This window comes from Leptodactylus fuscus, chromosome 5, assembly GCF_031893055.1.
Source record: "Leptodactylus fuscus isolate aLepFus1 chromosome 5, aLepFus1.hap2, whole genome shotgun sequence".
NCBI lineage: Eukaryota > Metazoa > Chordata > Amphibia > Anura > Leptodactylidae > Leptodactylus > Leptodactylus fuscus.
In genome coordinates, this window is record NC_134269.1 from 121,078,330 (window position 1) to 121,093,222 (window position 14,893).

The following is a 14,893-nucleotide window of genomic DNA, read 5'->3' on the forward strand; positions in this document are numbered from 1 at the left end:
TTGTGTGATCCGGGGAAGGGAAATTAATCCCCCATAAGACTCTTGCCAATTGCCTCATCAAAGAGAAAAAAATCCTTACCAACTCCAAAATTGACAAGTCCCTGGATCAACATCCTATCCTAACAACTTATAGTACAGATTGTGTATGGTACAGGATACAAGGACAGTACAGTATTATGTAGTGTGTATAGTACAGTTTGTGTATGGCACAATAGACTGGGACAGTACAGAATTGTTGAATGTATGTAGTACAGGTTGTCTATGGTACAGGAAACATCTACTAGACAGACTACACAATACTGTACTGTCCCTGTATCTTAAATCATACTTAACCTATACTACACACACTACATAATATACTGTCCCTGTATCCTGTACTACACACCACCCAATATCATACTGTCCATGTATTCTTCACCATACTCAAATTGTACTACACATACCACACAATACTATACAGTCCCAGTATCTTGTACCATACACAAACTATACTGTACTGTTTCTGTATCCTGCACCATAGCCAACTTGTACTACACAATATTATGCTGTTCCTGTATCTTGCATCATCACACCATACACAACAAGCTGTACTACATACATCACATGATATACTGTCCATGTATCCTGCACAATCACACCTAGTACTATACACAGCACAAAATAGCATACTGTTCCTGTATCCTGCACCATACTGCACCTGAACAACATACGCTACACAATATCATGCCGTTTCTGGGCCATTTCAAGAATGTGGCCAAAAATGTGTCTTATCTCAGCTCCTGGGCACTTCTCACCAATTTTTTAGACAATGGTTAGAGAGCTGTGGGAATCTAGGCTCATACCATAAAACTGGTGTGAGTTATACCAGAAATCCTGACTGTCGTAAATTTCAGTGTAGTTGCACCTACATGCACAAGGATTATTAAGATTAGTAATTCTTGTATGTCTTGCCGCACAGTATTCCCAGTACCATGCACTATCAGACTATGTATACAAGTCTTAATACACTGCATGCACACAACACACTGTCTTAATAATATCCATCATCTTACTATGCCTACAAGTCCCTTGACCCTAAACCATTAGACTATACACAGTAGTCAGTCTACAATATCCACCATAAAGACTGGGAACTTTCACAGAAGTAATGTGAAACCCATTGAGATGTTTTAACACACTTGGTAAAACAGTCAACACAGGAAAGCCAGAATATAGCACAGGGAATTATAGAAGCTTTACTTTCCCATTCACTAAGCTTCTTAGAGTTACGAGTTTCATGGAAAGAAAAAATATTCAGGGGTCCTCCCATGGGAATTAATGTGATAGTAAATGCACTACCCACTACAGAAACATGTTATTCAAAGTCCCAACACACCACACAGCAGGTTATTACATTATATGACCACAACACAATTGTGAGCATTACATAGTACAAGTTATCCTTAGCTGTTGTGGCCATACACAGCACATACATGACCTCCATGCATGTTGTTAGGTAAACCATGTCCTAGCATGCTGCACTACAGGTCTTTCTTGGGTGTATTTTTGGCCTCTTGTTTCCATCCCCCACACCACACACAGAGTGCCTGCCCCACCTGTTCCTCTGGCTGAATAGCCCTCAGCCCAGGGGACACACCATGGGAGCAGGCATTGACCAGTTCTTATTCCTTATAAATACTATTTGTTGTATTCTGTGTACAAGATGTGTAGCTACACACATGTGTGCCTTCATGCACAGATACAAAGGGGAGGGGGGTTGCTATAGGGTGGGGGCAGGGAGATGCTATTCACTTGCCATTACTGATTAACTATTAGCAGTCATGGCCAGTTTAACCATTTTTTATGACTATGTGATAATCGGATACGGTCACTTGTTTATTATTCCTTAGAAAGGTTGGTTAAAAATTGCTAAAAATTTTATTAAGCTTCGGGAATTCTTATTTTGACAAAATCAACAAAGTAAGAGTTTGCATTTGTCGTTAGTGGGAAGTGTCGTGATATTATCCCCATATTCTCTTCCCTTTTGTATGAAGAAGCTGACATAAAAGTTTTTTTTTTTTTAAAAGGGGACAGGCAGAGCGTCCTCCTCCCGCTACAGTCACAGCCAATGAGCGCTCCCCAGGACTGAAAGAAACTTTGTTACATCAGTTTAAATCTATTGTTGAGATCACCGAATGAAGCGTGCGAGTTATTGTCTCCATGGTGATGGTAAGTCACTGAAGCGTCCCCAGGGAGGAGTTTCCCAACACACCCATAGCACTGTCACTAGCTGGTATCATCTATCACCACCTAATGGTAACCTGGAGGATACAGCACTTCTAGCCTTCTCCTGTTCTAATGGCGCGTAGTAAGCTATCTGTCCAAGTGAAAACACATTTTCAGTGATGTTGCGTTTGTGTCATGGTGTACTGTATACAATAAATTTGTTCTAGTATTTTTAACCCCTTATTGACTGGCCTATTTTAAACCTTAACCCCTCCCCGCCACAGCCAGTTTTTGACTTTCTGACAGAATTCCAATTTTTTAAAATGTGTCATACTTCAGTGTCAAAAGTGTCATAAAGTGTCACTTTATGCAGTAATAAATTCCAAGTACAGAGCAACACCAAAAAATAACCTGACTCGGCTGGTGGGTGCAAATCCTAATGATCCAGCATATGAGCCAAGGTAAGTAATGCAAAAAGATGTGAATCAAATTGGTGGAGATTTATTCCATTGCAATATTTCGGTCCCAAGTCTACAGGACTTTTCTCCTGTTCATAATTTTTGGAGTGTTGTCCATTTATAGCATTTTTTAGGCAGTAATAGTTAATAGTTATGTAACACTTTAAACTCACCAAAGTTATTCTGAGATAGTTTTTTTTTATACCACATTGTACTACAACAGCATACCCTGTTTCCCCGAAAATAAGTCATCCTCTGAAAGTAAGACATAGCAGAGGTTTTGTTGAATTGCCTAATATAAGGCACCCCCTGAAAGTAAGACACCCCCCAATAATAATAATCTTTCTGCGCAAAGATTGTAGCTGGCTGAACACTGTGCGCGATGTTCCGTGTGCACAGGTATGCCGGCTGCTGATGCTGCTGTGATACGTTGTATACACTGTTCCTGCTGCTGTAGGATGAGCTGGGAGATGCCCACTGTGTATACACTAAGCACCACTCTCCCAGCTCATCGCACAGCAGCAGGAAAAGTGGATACAACATACGGTATCACAGCAGCAGCAGCAGTCGGCTTTCCTGTGCACACAGAGCACCGCACAGAGCGTTCAGCCAGCTGCAATGTTTTTCTTCATACAGTCTTTGTGCAGCAAGCACATCTCAGCATAGTGCAGTGGTGGCAGCAGCACACAAAAATAAAATAAGACATCCCCTGAAAATAAGACCTAGCATATCTTTAGAACCAAAATTTAATATAAGACACTGTCTTATTTTCGGGGAAACACGGTATAAATGATTTAGGATCTATTTTGATGGTGGTAGACTTCCCTGAACCCCTTAACAGTCAGATTAAAATTCTCCTAAAAATGTCACTTTTTTATTGCAGATTTTTAATTTATACATGGAGTAAATATAATTTTGCTAGTCAAAAACAAGATAATACTAATAATAAAAAAAATTTAAAATGTTGCTTTTATACAATATGATACATAAGTAAATTCTTGTGTATCATGCTAATCGGCAATAATTGGAAACATTCTTTTGGAGGATAATGCAGTAAGATGAATGCGTTGGAACTCATCCTGAAACAAAACTAAAATGCATTGTGTAACAGGTGCACTTTAATGTTCTAAAGTTGAACGGTATATTAGTACAGCTTTGGCACCCTCTACTGGAGGTTTGATGAATGCAATGAGTTATAGCACAAGGAAACTGTTTGTTTTTGTTAGCCAGTGGGTAGGAAATATAAAAAAACAAAAAACTTGAGAGTCTTCAGTAGTTGATACCTTTTTTAATGGCTAACTAATAATGATGACAGATTACAACGTTTCAAAGCTCTTGGCTTCTTCTTCAGGTATATCTAAAAACAATTTCTGAAGGATGCATATTTATTTGCAGAGGGACACATAGGAATAGACTTCTAGGAGGGAAGGTGGAAGTAGGTTATTGGTACATATAAATAAACAATTCATCAGTTTGCAAACATTGAATCGGGATCCCAAATAACAAAGAGACCAATGCTAGTGTGAACCTATCCTTAAATAGAAAAATAGCTATCCTCCATAAAACTTATATCCAAAAATGTACACAAGGTTCACATTTTAATCAAGGTATATGAGCCCACTAGCCAGTTCATGGCAACTGACACCAAATAGTAAGGTAAACTTTCAGAGATCTGTTCACATGGTGTGGTGCTACATGGTGGCTGCCATTTGCTTTGGCACTTGGCCTGTGGGGTGGGGTGGGTGCTGTTGATTTCCTGGGCAAATGCGTACACAGAACTCATGGAGTCCCAGAACAGAATTCATTAGCTCCTCCTGAAAAAACATTCTCCCCTTAATCTCTTCATGAGGACCCACTGCTTCCTTCTTATACTCCTTGTATAAGGTGAAGTAGGGTTTAAGAAAGAGTGGGATACTAATGATGTAGAGAGACCAGGCAGCTGCTATGCGGATGGTGGGGGTGAGAGGGCACAGAGATGATCTTTTCCTGCATCCTGACATTCACTGCATTTTCATGCAGCCGCCACTATGGGGAGTACAAATGTTAGGAGATTTTTACTGCTTCTATTAGGGTCAGTGGTAGAAGTAACAGCAACTTTTATCAGAGCTGTGTGGGGAAATTTACTAATGTATGTTGTATTTATACTAGTTGTCTGGTGTAAATACATTGCAAAAGATGGAGCTGATTTATAGAACACAAGTGAAAAGTAGCAATTTCAGGTGCATGGGCATACAAACTGAGACTTTTTTCTTATTTATGTCACGCTTATCTTAGAAGTGTACAGAAAGTGGGTAGTGTTTATTTATTATTTATACCAGCCCCAAGCTGGTGTAGATTTAAATTTATGAAATTTATGGTATATAGCTGACCTGAGATATACTAAAATTATTAAAGCGTGCCTTCAGGTAAAAACAACTTCGCATAAGAGAATAGTATATGTGAATGTACAAACCTTTGTATTATATCTTATTAAAGAAATATGTTTTCTTCTTCACTTTTTATGTAAAGTTACTGTTTACACATCAGTCTGTGAAGAGTAAGACCCTGCTAGAAAAGACACTCAAATAATTGCTGAAGCTACACTCTGCTACTCTGTGCTATTTTAACACTGCTATGCTTGTACATAAGAGGCTACCATTGCACAGAATGAGGCAATAAATCAATTAACTAGCCAGACTCCACTCCTCCCTTCTCCATAAAGTTCTATGTGTGAGGCTGAACACTGAATCTTATGTAAACAGCTTAATAATTGATAGAGTAAACTGATCTCCTTAAAGGTTAGTTTACACGTTGCCCGTCCGCGCGGGTTTTGACACAGAGAGAGCCGCGGCGAGCCGCATCTCTCTCTGGTCAAAACCCGCCTGCCGCGACCATCGCGGTCGCGGCTTTCCCCTCCTATGTCGGCTCAAATGAATGAGCTGATAGAGGAGGGTGCTGCCGCTAGGCAGAAGCCGCGGTCCAGCGCGCCGCGGCTTCCGCCTGAAGATAGGACATGTCGCTTCTTTTCTCCACTAGCAGCAGCCCACCGCTAGCGGAAAAAAGAAGCTTTGCGGTCTGCATAGACCACCATTGTAAAGGGGCGGATTTTGAAGCGAAATCCGCTGTCAAAATCCCCACCTTTGCCCACAAGTGAAGGAGCCCTAAGATATATTACAAGTTTCTTATATTCAAATGCACTATTTTTGAATAGCTGTTTAGAACTGGCGGTATGATTTAAGAGGTGGGGCACTAAGCAGCACTACATGGGACATTATACTGTGGGCATTATACTTTGTAAGGGCATAAGGGGGCAATATGCTGTGTGGGAGCTTGAGGGGCCTTAGAGGAGATAATGAAATAATATGTGGTGGCACATAGGGAACATTATGATGAGTGCAGGCCAAAAAGGGGCAATATACTATGTGTAGGCACTAAGTGAGACATTATACTTTGTTGGGGCACTAAGGGTTCACCATTTGCGATAGCAGCAGTATGGATGGGATATCTACAAATCCCATCTACGCTCTGCAACCAAATGCACAGTGGTTTTATACCCACAGCATGTCAATTATTGCTGTGAGTTTCACCCACGGTTTTCAATCTATGCAATGCAAAGGTTGAAACCTACGAAAGAGCTTAAAGGAGTTGTCCAGTTTCAGACCAATATTAAAAGACAAATGTTATTGTTTGCATAATGAAAATTTTTACAATTTCCCAATCCACTTCCAGTAGATAAAAATCAGTTCATGGTTATGTGATGAACATACAGGTACAATGGAAGTAAGCAGAATGAATGACAGCAAGCAAAGACCTAGAAAACCATGAGGAACTGATACAGAAAGTATATTAGGAAATTGTACAATTCTTCATTATATAAGTAATAACATTTGACTCTCAATATTGGTCTGAAAGTGGACAACTGTAAGTACATGTATTACTTTCAAAACATGATTTCATTGTTTGTTTGTTTTTTACAATCATGTATATAGTTCAAAACCAAAATACATTTTCACAAATATTTTACACTGATCTATGCTTTAAAACAAAATCTACAACATGAAGATAAGCAACAAAAGGGGTAAGCAGGACATCTGGTATACATATACTATGACACAAATACACATAGTATAATGATTAAAAAATTCACAAATTTTTATTGAATCACAATATACAAAATACAACAAGAAATTGGATAATGTCAAAGACGGAATGTACAGATACAAAAAGCTGGGTACGGTGAGATGCCAGCTGAAATACAGTCCCAGAGGGTACTGCTAAGTTACTACAATACAAAAGCACATATAGCTATAATATAATGATGTTAGCAAGGCTCTATAAATATGTGAAAGGTCCATATGCATGATACCATAGCATGTCCACTAAGGGCTTAAGACACGTGCTAATGATAATATAATCTCCTGTCATGTATTACAAACAATCCTATGGATAAGTATCCATTGATCACATATATGGTACCACAGCGTATCTACTAAAATCAAGGACTAGTGCATACATTCATAATGGACACAGCCATGTAGATGTTACACAAATAAGAGCTTACCCATAGTAAGAATACAGAGCAGACCACCAGGGACAGGCACTCACCACCCAGGACCCGACGCGCGTTTTGGCGCAATGCCTTCATCAGGAGGTGGAACATGAAGATAAGGTATACTTTTGTATACATTTTGAGAAAGGTGTATAAGCCCACTAACAACTTCACTGTCACCTCTGTACATTGGCTTCCTACTGTACTTGGTGCAACGTCATATGGCGACTTACACCACTGCAGCACAGCACGCACAGGCAGGGGTGTAACTTGAAGCTGCTTGGCCCCAGTGCAAAATCTGTAAAGTGACATTTTTAAACTTATGCCATTTAAAATATTCATATTTTATGTGAAAGATGAACCATTAGGGCCCCTCAGGCCCAGGGGCACAGTAGAAACAGCTATTGCTGTACCTCCTATAGCTATGCCAATGCCTACAGGAGGAGCGATAGTACCACTGTGATTTTGTTGAGAAGCAAAGATCAAATGTATAAGGGTCCATTCGAACAGAGGAAAATGGTGAGGAATATGGTGTAGAATTTTCCACGCTGAAAAAAAAGCCTCAGTATGTTATATGTTGGCCATGGGTGGATTTGTGCTATCCTAATATCTGTTCACTGTTCTACATTGGCTCTATGTAGTGTAAGCCGATGTCTGGTCAGGTAATGGAGGGGGTGTACATCTCACCCAGACTACTAAGGTGAGTGAGATGAGAAAACTCCAGAAGGAATGTTGGTTCTCAGCAGAAAACTTTCGTCTGCTGAGCATTTTGGTAAATGCTCAGTATTGGGCTGGAGTTTTAGGAATGGCAGGTAGGTTGGTAGAGGGACCTGTCATTCCACCCCCTCCAGTCCACACTTTGGGGATGTTCCAGCAGCAACTCAGCTGCAGAGAGTCTGCTCATCAAGGGAGGCTTAAGAAGCCAGCTCCAGCAGCAGACTGGGGGCAGAGTTTGGCTGGTGAGCCAAACAGAGAGGTCATATTTTTTGGAGCTGTGTTCTGAATGATTCTACTGGCTTTTGGATTTCTGTTATTCTAGGTGAAGTAACCTATTCTATGTTTAGTTAGAGCCTAGCCAGGCAGGCATTTATTTTTGTATTATTTCGTTTTGTTGCTGCACTACCTTTTTGAGTGAAAATAAACGCTACCTTTGTTTTGGACTAAAGAAACTGGACTTGTGTGTCTATGCCACCCCACCTAGCAACCCCAGACCCTGACAATAGTTACCATAACACATTCTATCTGTTGTGTATTCCTGGGGTATGTCTTACACAGTGTTGAGTGTAGGTGTCTCTCCCTTTTGTGAGAGCTGTTCTCTGAGGAATAAATAGCCTCTGTTATCCAGTCCTTCCCGACAGGGAAGTCCACTGGCTCGAATGGGTTTACCCCTTGCTTTTAAAAATGTTTCTGCAACTTGCTCATTGCCATCACAACAAAAGTATTCAATAAACACACTCCGTTCATATACCAATCTCTTTCTTTCCTTATCACTGTCATTCCGTAACCTGGAAAGGACCCGACCTGTTGCAAGAGCTACAGCCTGATTTCCCTCATCAACGTGGACAATAAGCTGTTTTTTAAGTTGCTGGCCAACCATATTTCCCCATTGATTCCTACCCTGGTCCATACTGACCAGGTTGGATTTGTCAAAGGTTGCAAAGCTAGGGAGAACATCTGCAAGACTGTACCGGTGGTCCACCAAGCTCTACACTGATGCATGGCTATTCCTGCTATCAGAAAAGGTCTTTGACCATATGCACTGGGAGTTCCTGGGGGGCCATACTTGCCTGGTAGGCTTGGGACCCAGCTTTCTGGGAAAAATCTTCTTTCTTTATGAAGATCCATTAGTGCCTGTAAGAGCTAATGGAGTTCGGTCCAAGCCCTTCCTGGTCTGAAATGGCACCAGACAGGGGTGTGTCCTGTCCCCCCCCCTCTTGTATGCTCTTGTAATCGAGCACCTAACAGTCACGCTGTGGGCTTGCCCCAGTGTGCATGGTATCCAGTTGGGCGGTGGTCAAGCTGACTAAAACTGAGGCTCTTAACATAACACTCCCATCAAATGAGGTTGATCATTTAGCCAACAACTTTCCCTTCCGATGGAAGCTCAAATCAATTAACTACCTGGGAATCCAAGTTCCCTCGGACCCCCTCCCCGCCTCAATTTAACTATCTCCCCCTATTAGAGTTGAACTTGGCGGATCTGAGAAAGTATGACACCCTCTGGCTGTCATGTGTCAGTTAAATTAATGCCCTCAAAATGGATGTTGTCCCCCATCTATTGTACATGTTCCAGACCCTACCCATTCACCTACTGCACTCTCTTTACCTACCTGCAGTAAGGGGCTCAGCACACAACAGGATTAACTTTAGGACATTGACATAATGCAAATGTGACGGAGGCGCAAGTCAATGATTATTTGATTGGCGCTAAATAGACCATGACTAGCAGTGGGTGGCCATTGAGGCAGACCTTCTGTCAGCTTATCTTCCCTCCCTCCCTTGGAAAATTTTCTCACTATCTGGGACTAGGTGATCCATCAGAGCTCCATTGCAAGGGTCTCATTGAGTCCCCTTTTCCACAACTTGATGTTTTCATTGGGCTGCTCTGTCCACCAGTTCTTGAAGCGGTGTGCCAGCGACGATATGCGGCTTCATCATGTTGTTGGGAACTCCCTGCTGCCTCCTTTTGAGCAATTTCAATCCTTGTGCCCTGATACCCCCTGTCATGGCTAGAATACAACCAACTCGTGCAACGGTTCTTTCTGACTTCACTGCTGACCTCCAACCCTACAGAATTGGAGAGTGTTTTAACCCATGAAGAGATGTTGGAGCAAGCCCTCTCCCTGCTCCCTCCCTGATCCGCTGGTACCGCTGTCCAAACTTCCTTCACAAATTTTACACTGATGTTTCGGAGTGGTGTTATCACTGTGAATCTGAAAGAGGGACCCTTCTACATATCTGGTAGGAATGTGATATGATAAAACCCTTTTGGGACATTGTGTTCAACCTTTATGTAAAGGTCTGTGACAGCTCAATCACACCTTCCCCTCAATTGGCTCTTTGGTCGGCTCTCCCAGGTAAGATCTCTGCTGTGTGATATCTTTCTCATGCCCGACCAATTATTCCTTAATATTAAAGTACTACTGCCACTCCCACCCTTGGGGATGGGCTGCCATTTTCCTGTACAACTGGCATTCCTGAGCTTTATGGATGGCTCCAACTGCCTACACTGCATCATAATGAGATATGTTGTAAATCTAGTACTAGTAGTGATCAGGCCATTCAGGAGTTCACTGCATCATATCTCACTATGCAGTGAGTTCCATGCACAAGACCATGGTCAGTCTGGGAAATAGGGCGTTCATGCAGGACTGAATACAGTTGTGTGCAGGAGGACATAATGGTGGTCACACTTGCTGATGCTCAATTAATTATTTAATTTTGCAGTACCTGACTGCTACTCATCCTCTTAGTTCCGAGGGAAGAATTAAGGTTATTTTTCACACTCTGCTTCTGCATTTTGGCCTAGTTTCTGTTAAATAAATGTTCATAATATATGGATGGATAGATAGATAGATAGACAGACAGACGGACAGATGTTTTATTATGCTATAATAAACAGGTAAAACAGCTATTAATACATGTAAATATACACTCACCGGCCACTTTATTAGGTACACCATGCTAGTAACGGGTTGGACCCCCTTTTACCTTCAGAACTGCCTCAATTCTTCGTGGCATAGATTCAACAAGGTGCTGGAAGCATTCCTCAGAGATTTTGGTCCATATTGACATGATGGCATCACACAGTTGCCGCAGATTTGTCGGCTGCACATCCATGATGCGAATCTCCCTTTCCACCACATCCCAAAGATGCTCTATTGGATTGAGATCTGGTGACTGTGGAGGCCATTGGAGTACAGTGAACTCATTGTCATGTTCAAGAAACCAGTCTGAGATGATTCCAGCTTTATGACATGGCGCATTATCCTGCTGAAAGTAGCCATCAGATGTTGGGTACATTGTGGTCATAAAGGGATGGACATGGTCAGCAACAATACTCAGGTAGGCTTTGGCATTGCAACGATGCTCAATTGGTACCAAGGGGCCCAAAGAGTGCCAAGAAAATATTCCCCACACCATGACACCACCACCACCAGCCTGAACCGTTGATACAAGGCAGGATGGATCCATGCTTTCATGTTGTTGACGCCAAATTCTGACCCTACCATCCGAATGTCGCAGCAGAAATCGAGACTCATCAGACCAGGCAACGTTTTTCCAATCTTCAATTGTCCAATTTCGATGAGCTTGTGCAAATTGTAGCCTCAGTTTCCTGTTCTTAGCTGAAAGGAGTGGCACCCGGTGTGGTCTTCTGCTGCTGTAGCCCATCTGCCTCAAAGTTCGACGTACTGTGCATTCAGCGATGCTCTTCTGGCTACCTTGGTTGTAACGGGTGGCTATTTGAGTCACTGTTGCCTTTCTATCAGCTCGAACCAGTCTGGCCATTCTCCTCTGACCTCTGGCATCAACAACGCATTTCTGCCCACAGAACTGCCGCTCACTGGATGTTTTTTCTTTTTCGGACCATTCTCTGTAAACCCTAGAGATGGTTGTGCGTGAAAATCCCAGTAGATCAGCAGTTTCTGAAATACTCAGACCAGCCTTTCTGGCACCAACAACCATGCCACGTTCAAAGGCACTCAAATCACCTTTCTTCCCCATACTGATGCTCGGTTTGAACTGCAGGAGATTGTCTTGACCATGTCTACATGCCTAAATGCACTGAGTTGCCGCCATGTGATTGGCTGATTAGAAATTAAGTGTTAACGAGCAGTTGGACAGGTGTACCTAATAAAGTGGCCGGTGAGTGTATGTGTGTGTTGGAAAGTCCTGTTCCTCAATATAAGGGTTAACAAGGGGTCATACATGAGCTGGAAATTTCCAAGGATATTATTGTCTCACCTCAATTCCCAACTCCAGTAAGGAAAGGTAATTGTACACTGACCTTGTGTTTTCATGTCATGCATCTGTCAATCGCTGACTCATTACTGGTCTCATCTTCTACTTTACACAATAAAGTCTGATCTAGCTGGGAATGCAATGCTATTAGGCAACTATCAGAACATCTATTACTCAAGTGCTGAGTGCTCTGAACAAAATTATTTGCGGGGAAACCTCCAGGACAAGTGATAGGCACTGAAAATAGAGCAAAGCCCATTCTGACATGGTTATAAATTGTATTTTAGGCTAAGGCCCAATATAGTGGGACGCCACAAAAAAGCTCTGTAGGAAAAACTGTGGCTGAAACGCATTGCGTTTTTCCTGCAGTGTTTTTCTCAGAAAGCCTGCAGAGTTTTCACAGCAGACTTTCTTCTTCAATTATACCTATACAAAAACTGCCAGCATTTCCGTGGGTATAATTGATAGGCTGCGATTTCCAAAAACTCAACGGTTTTGAAAATCACAGCATTACCGTGGCGGGTATTTTTCTGCACTGTGTAGATGGGATTCGCTAGTCCACTTTACAGGAACTGTAAAATGCCGTGTTTCAGTCACGTGGGGCCCTGGCATTAATTTGTTGATAGGCTCTCATTACATTACATTTTAACCATAGTTAAGGCTACATTCACATCTGCATTGGAGACCCTGTTGGAATGTCCACCGAAAATCAGCGGAGGAAAAAGTCTTGAACGCAAAACTTTTTCCCCCTCTGCTTTCAGTTTTATAGCTATGAACACCTGATGGACCCCATTATAGTCAATATGTGTGTTACCACAGTTTTAACGGTCTACCTCTCTTTTATTAGGGTTGCCCTACGGACCTGAACAACAGAAGCCATAGTTCCATATTCATCCCACAATGGACAAAATGGCACCCAATGGACACTATTGATTTCCAGTATTGTCGAAAAGATTCTGTCATTTTGAAACAGTAAAATATCCCTGTATGCAGCATTATTTCTCAATCAGACACAATGGAATCTGCAACACAGGCTCCAAATATACATAAGCATAACTTATAGTATTGACTGGAATTTAAAGTCAAGGCAGGGCAAGTAGGACTTTGTAATCATTTTCTATGATTTCAAAGTTATGAGAAGTAGGCCTGAAACATAGGGCCGGTGTAACATGTTTCATACAAGAAAGTAATGTTTGTGAAAGTACAATGACATTTCATGATAAGCGTATAATAAAATGACCTCAGACAGAGTTATCTTATTAAGTAAATGAACACTTCCCTGTTTTAGTTTTTATGCTTCCTACAATGAAATCACCCTACAATGAAGTCATTGTATACAGCAGCATGTGACAGCTTGGCAATTGGATGGAGGGCTCAGTTAAAAATTTAGCATCAGAGCCCAAGAGCTTCAAGTTTCACCTCTTAAAGTGATGGAGATACAACATTTCTGCAAATAAAATGCTTATTCTAAGAACTGTTCAGTGCATGTGAATTCAGCTACTTTTAGCAAACATCCACAGACTTGGATATGTCCTAAGATAAAGGTCAGAGCTGAAGATTAGATGACCATCTTCAGTATTTATATATGTTTAGATGTGCCTCTAATCCTGCTTAGTCCTACCTATACCCCATCTGATCCCCTCCCAACCCAGTCCCTTTGTACACCCATACAGCAATAGCACCCTCTTCTGTGTAACACACAGTGATGAAACCTCTTTAGTTTCCCCACATAGTATAATGCCACTTTAGTTCCCAGTACAGCGTATTGTCTCCTTACTGGCCTGCACATGGTATAATATTCTGTCCTTACAGAATATGATGTCACTAGAGATGAGCGAACACTAAAATGTTCGAGGTTCGAAATTCGATTCGAACAGCCGCTCAATGTTCGTGTGTTCGAATGGGTTTCGAACCCCATTATAGTCTATGGGGAACAGATACTCGTTAAGGGGGAAACCCAAATCCGTGTCTGGAGGGTCACCAAGTCCACTATGACACCCCAGGAAATGATGCCAACACCTCTGGAATGACACTGGGACAGCAGGGGAAGCATGTCTGGGGGCATCTAACACACCAAAGACCCTCTATTACCCCAACATCACAGCCTAACAACTACACACTTTACACACTCAATACCACCTCTCTGACAGTAGGAAAACACCTTGAAACATGTGTATTTGGCACTTGCAGTGAGGAGAGCTTGTCACCAGCAGTGAATTTGGCCCTTGTAGTAAGTTGAGGTTGGCACCAACATTTGTTTTGAAAATCAGGGTGGATTGAGCCTCTAACCAGCAGAGTTTGGGCAAATTCATGGTGGAGGGAGCCTCTAAACACCCCAGTTTGGGCAAATTCATGGTGGAGGGAGCCTCTAAAAACCTCAGTTTGGACCAATTCATGGTGGAGGGAGCCTCTAACCAGCCCAGTGTGGGCAAATTCATGGTGGAGGGAGCCTCTAAAAAACCCAGTTTGGACCAATTCATGGTGGAGGGAGCCTCTAACCAGCCCAGTTTGGGCAAATTCATGGTGGAGGGAGCCTCTAAAAAACCCAGTTTGGACCAATTCATGGTGGAGGGAGCCTCTAACCAGCCCAGTTTGGGCAAATTCATGGTGGAGGGAGCCTCTAAAAAACCCAGTTTGGACCAATTCATGGTGGAGGGAGCCTCTAACCAGCCCAGTTTGGGCAAATTCATGGTGGAGGGAGCCTCTAAACAGCCCAGTTTGGGCAAATTCATGGTGGAGG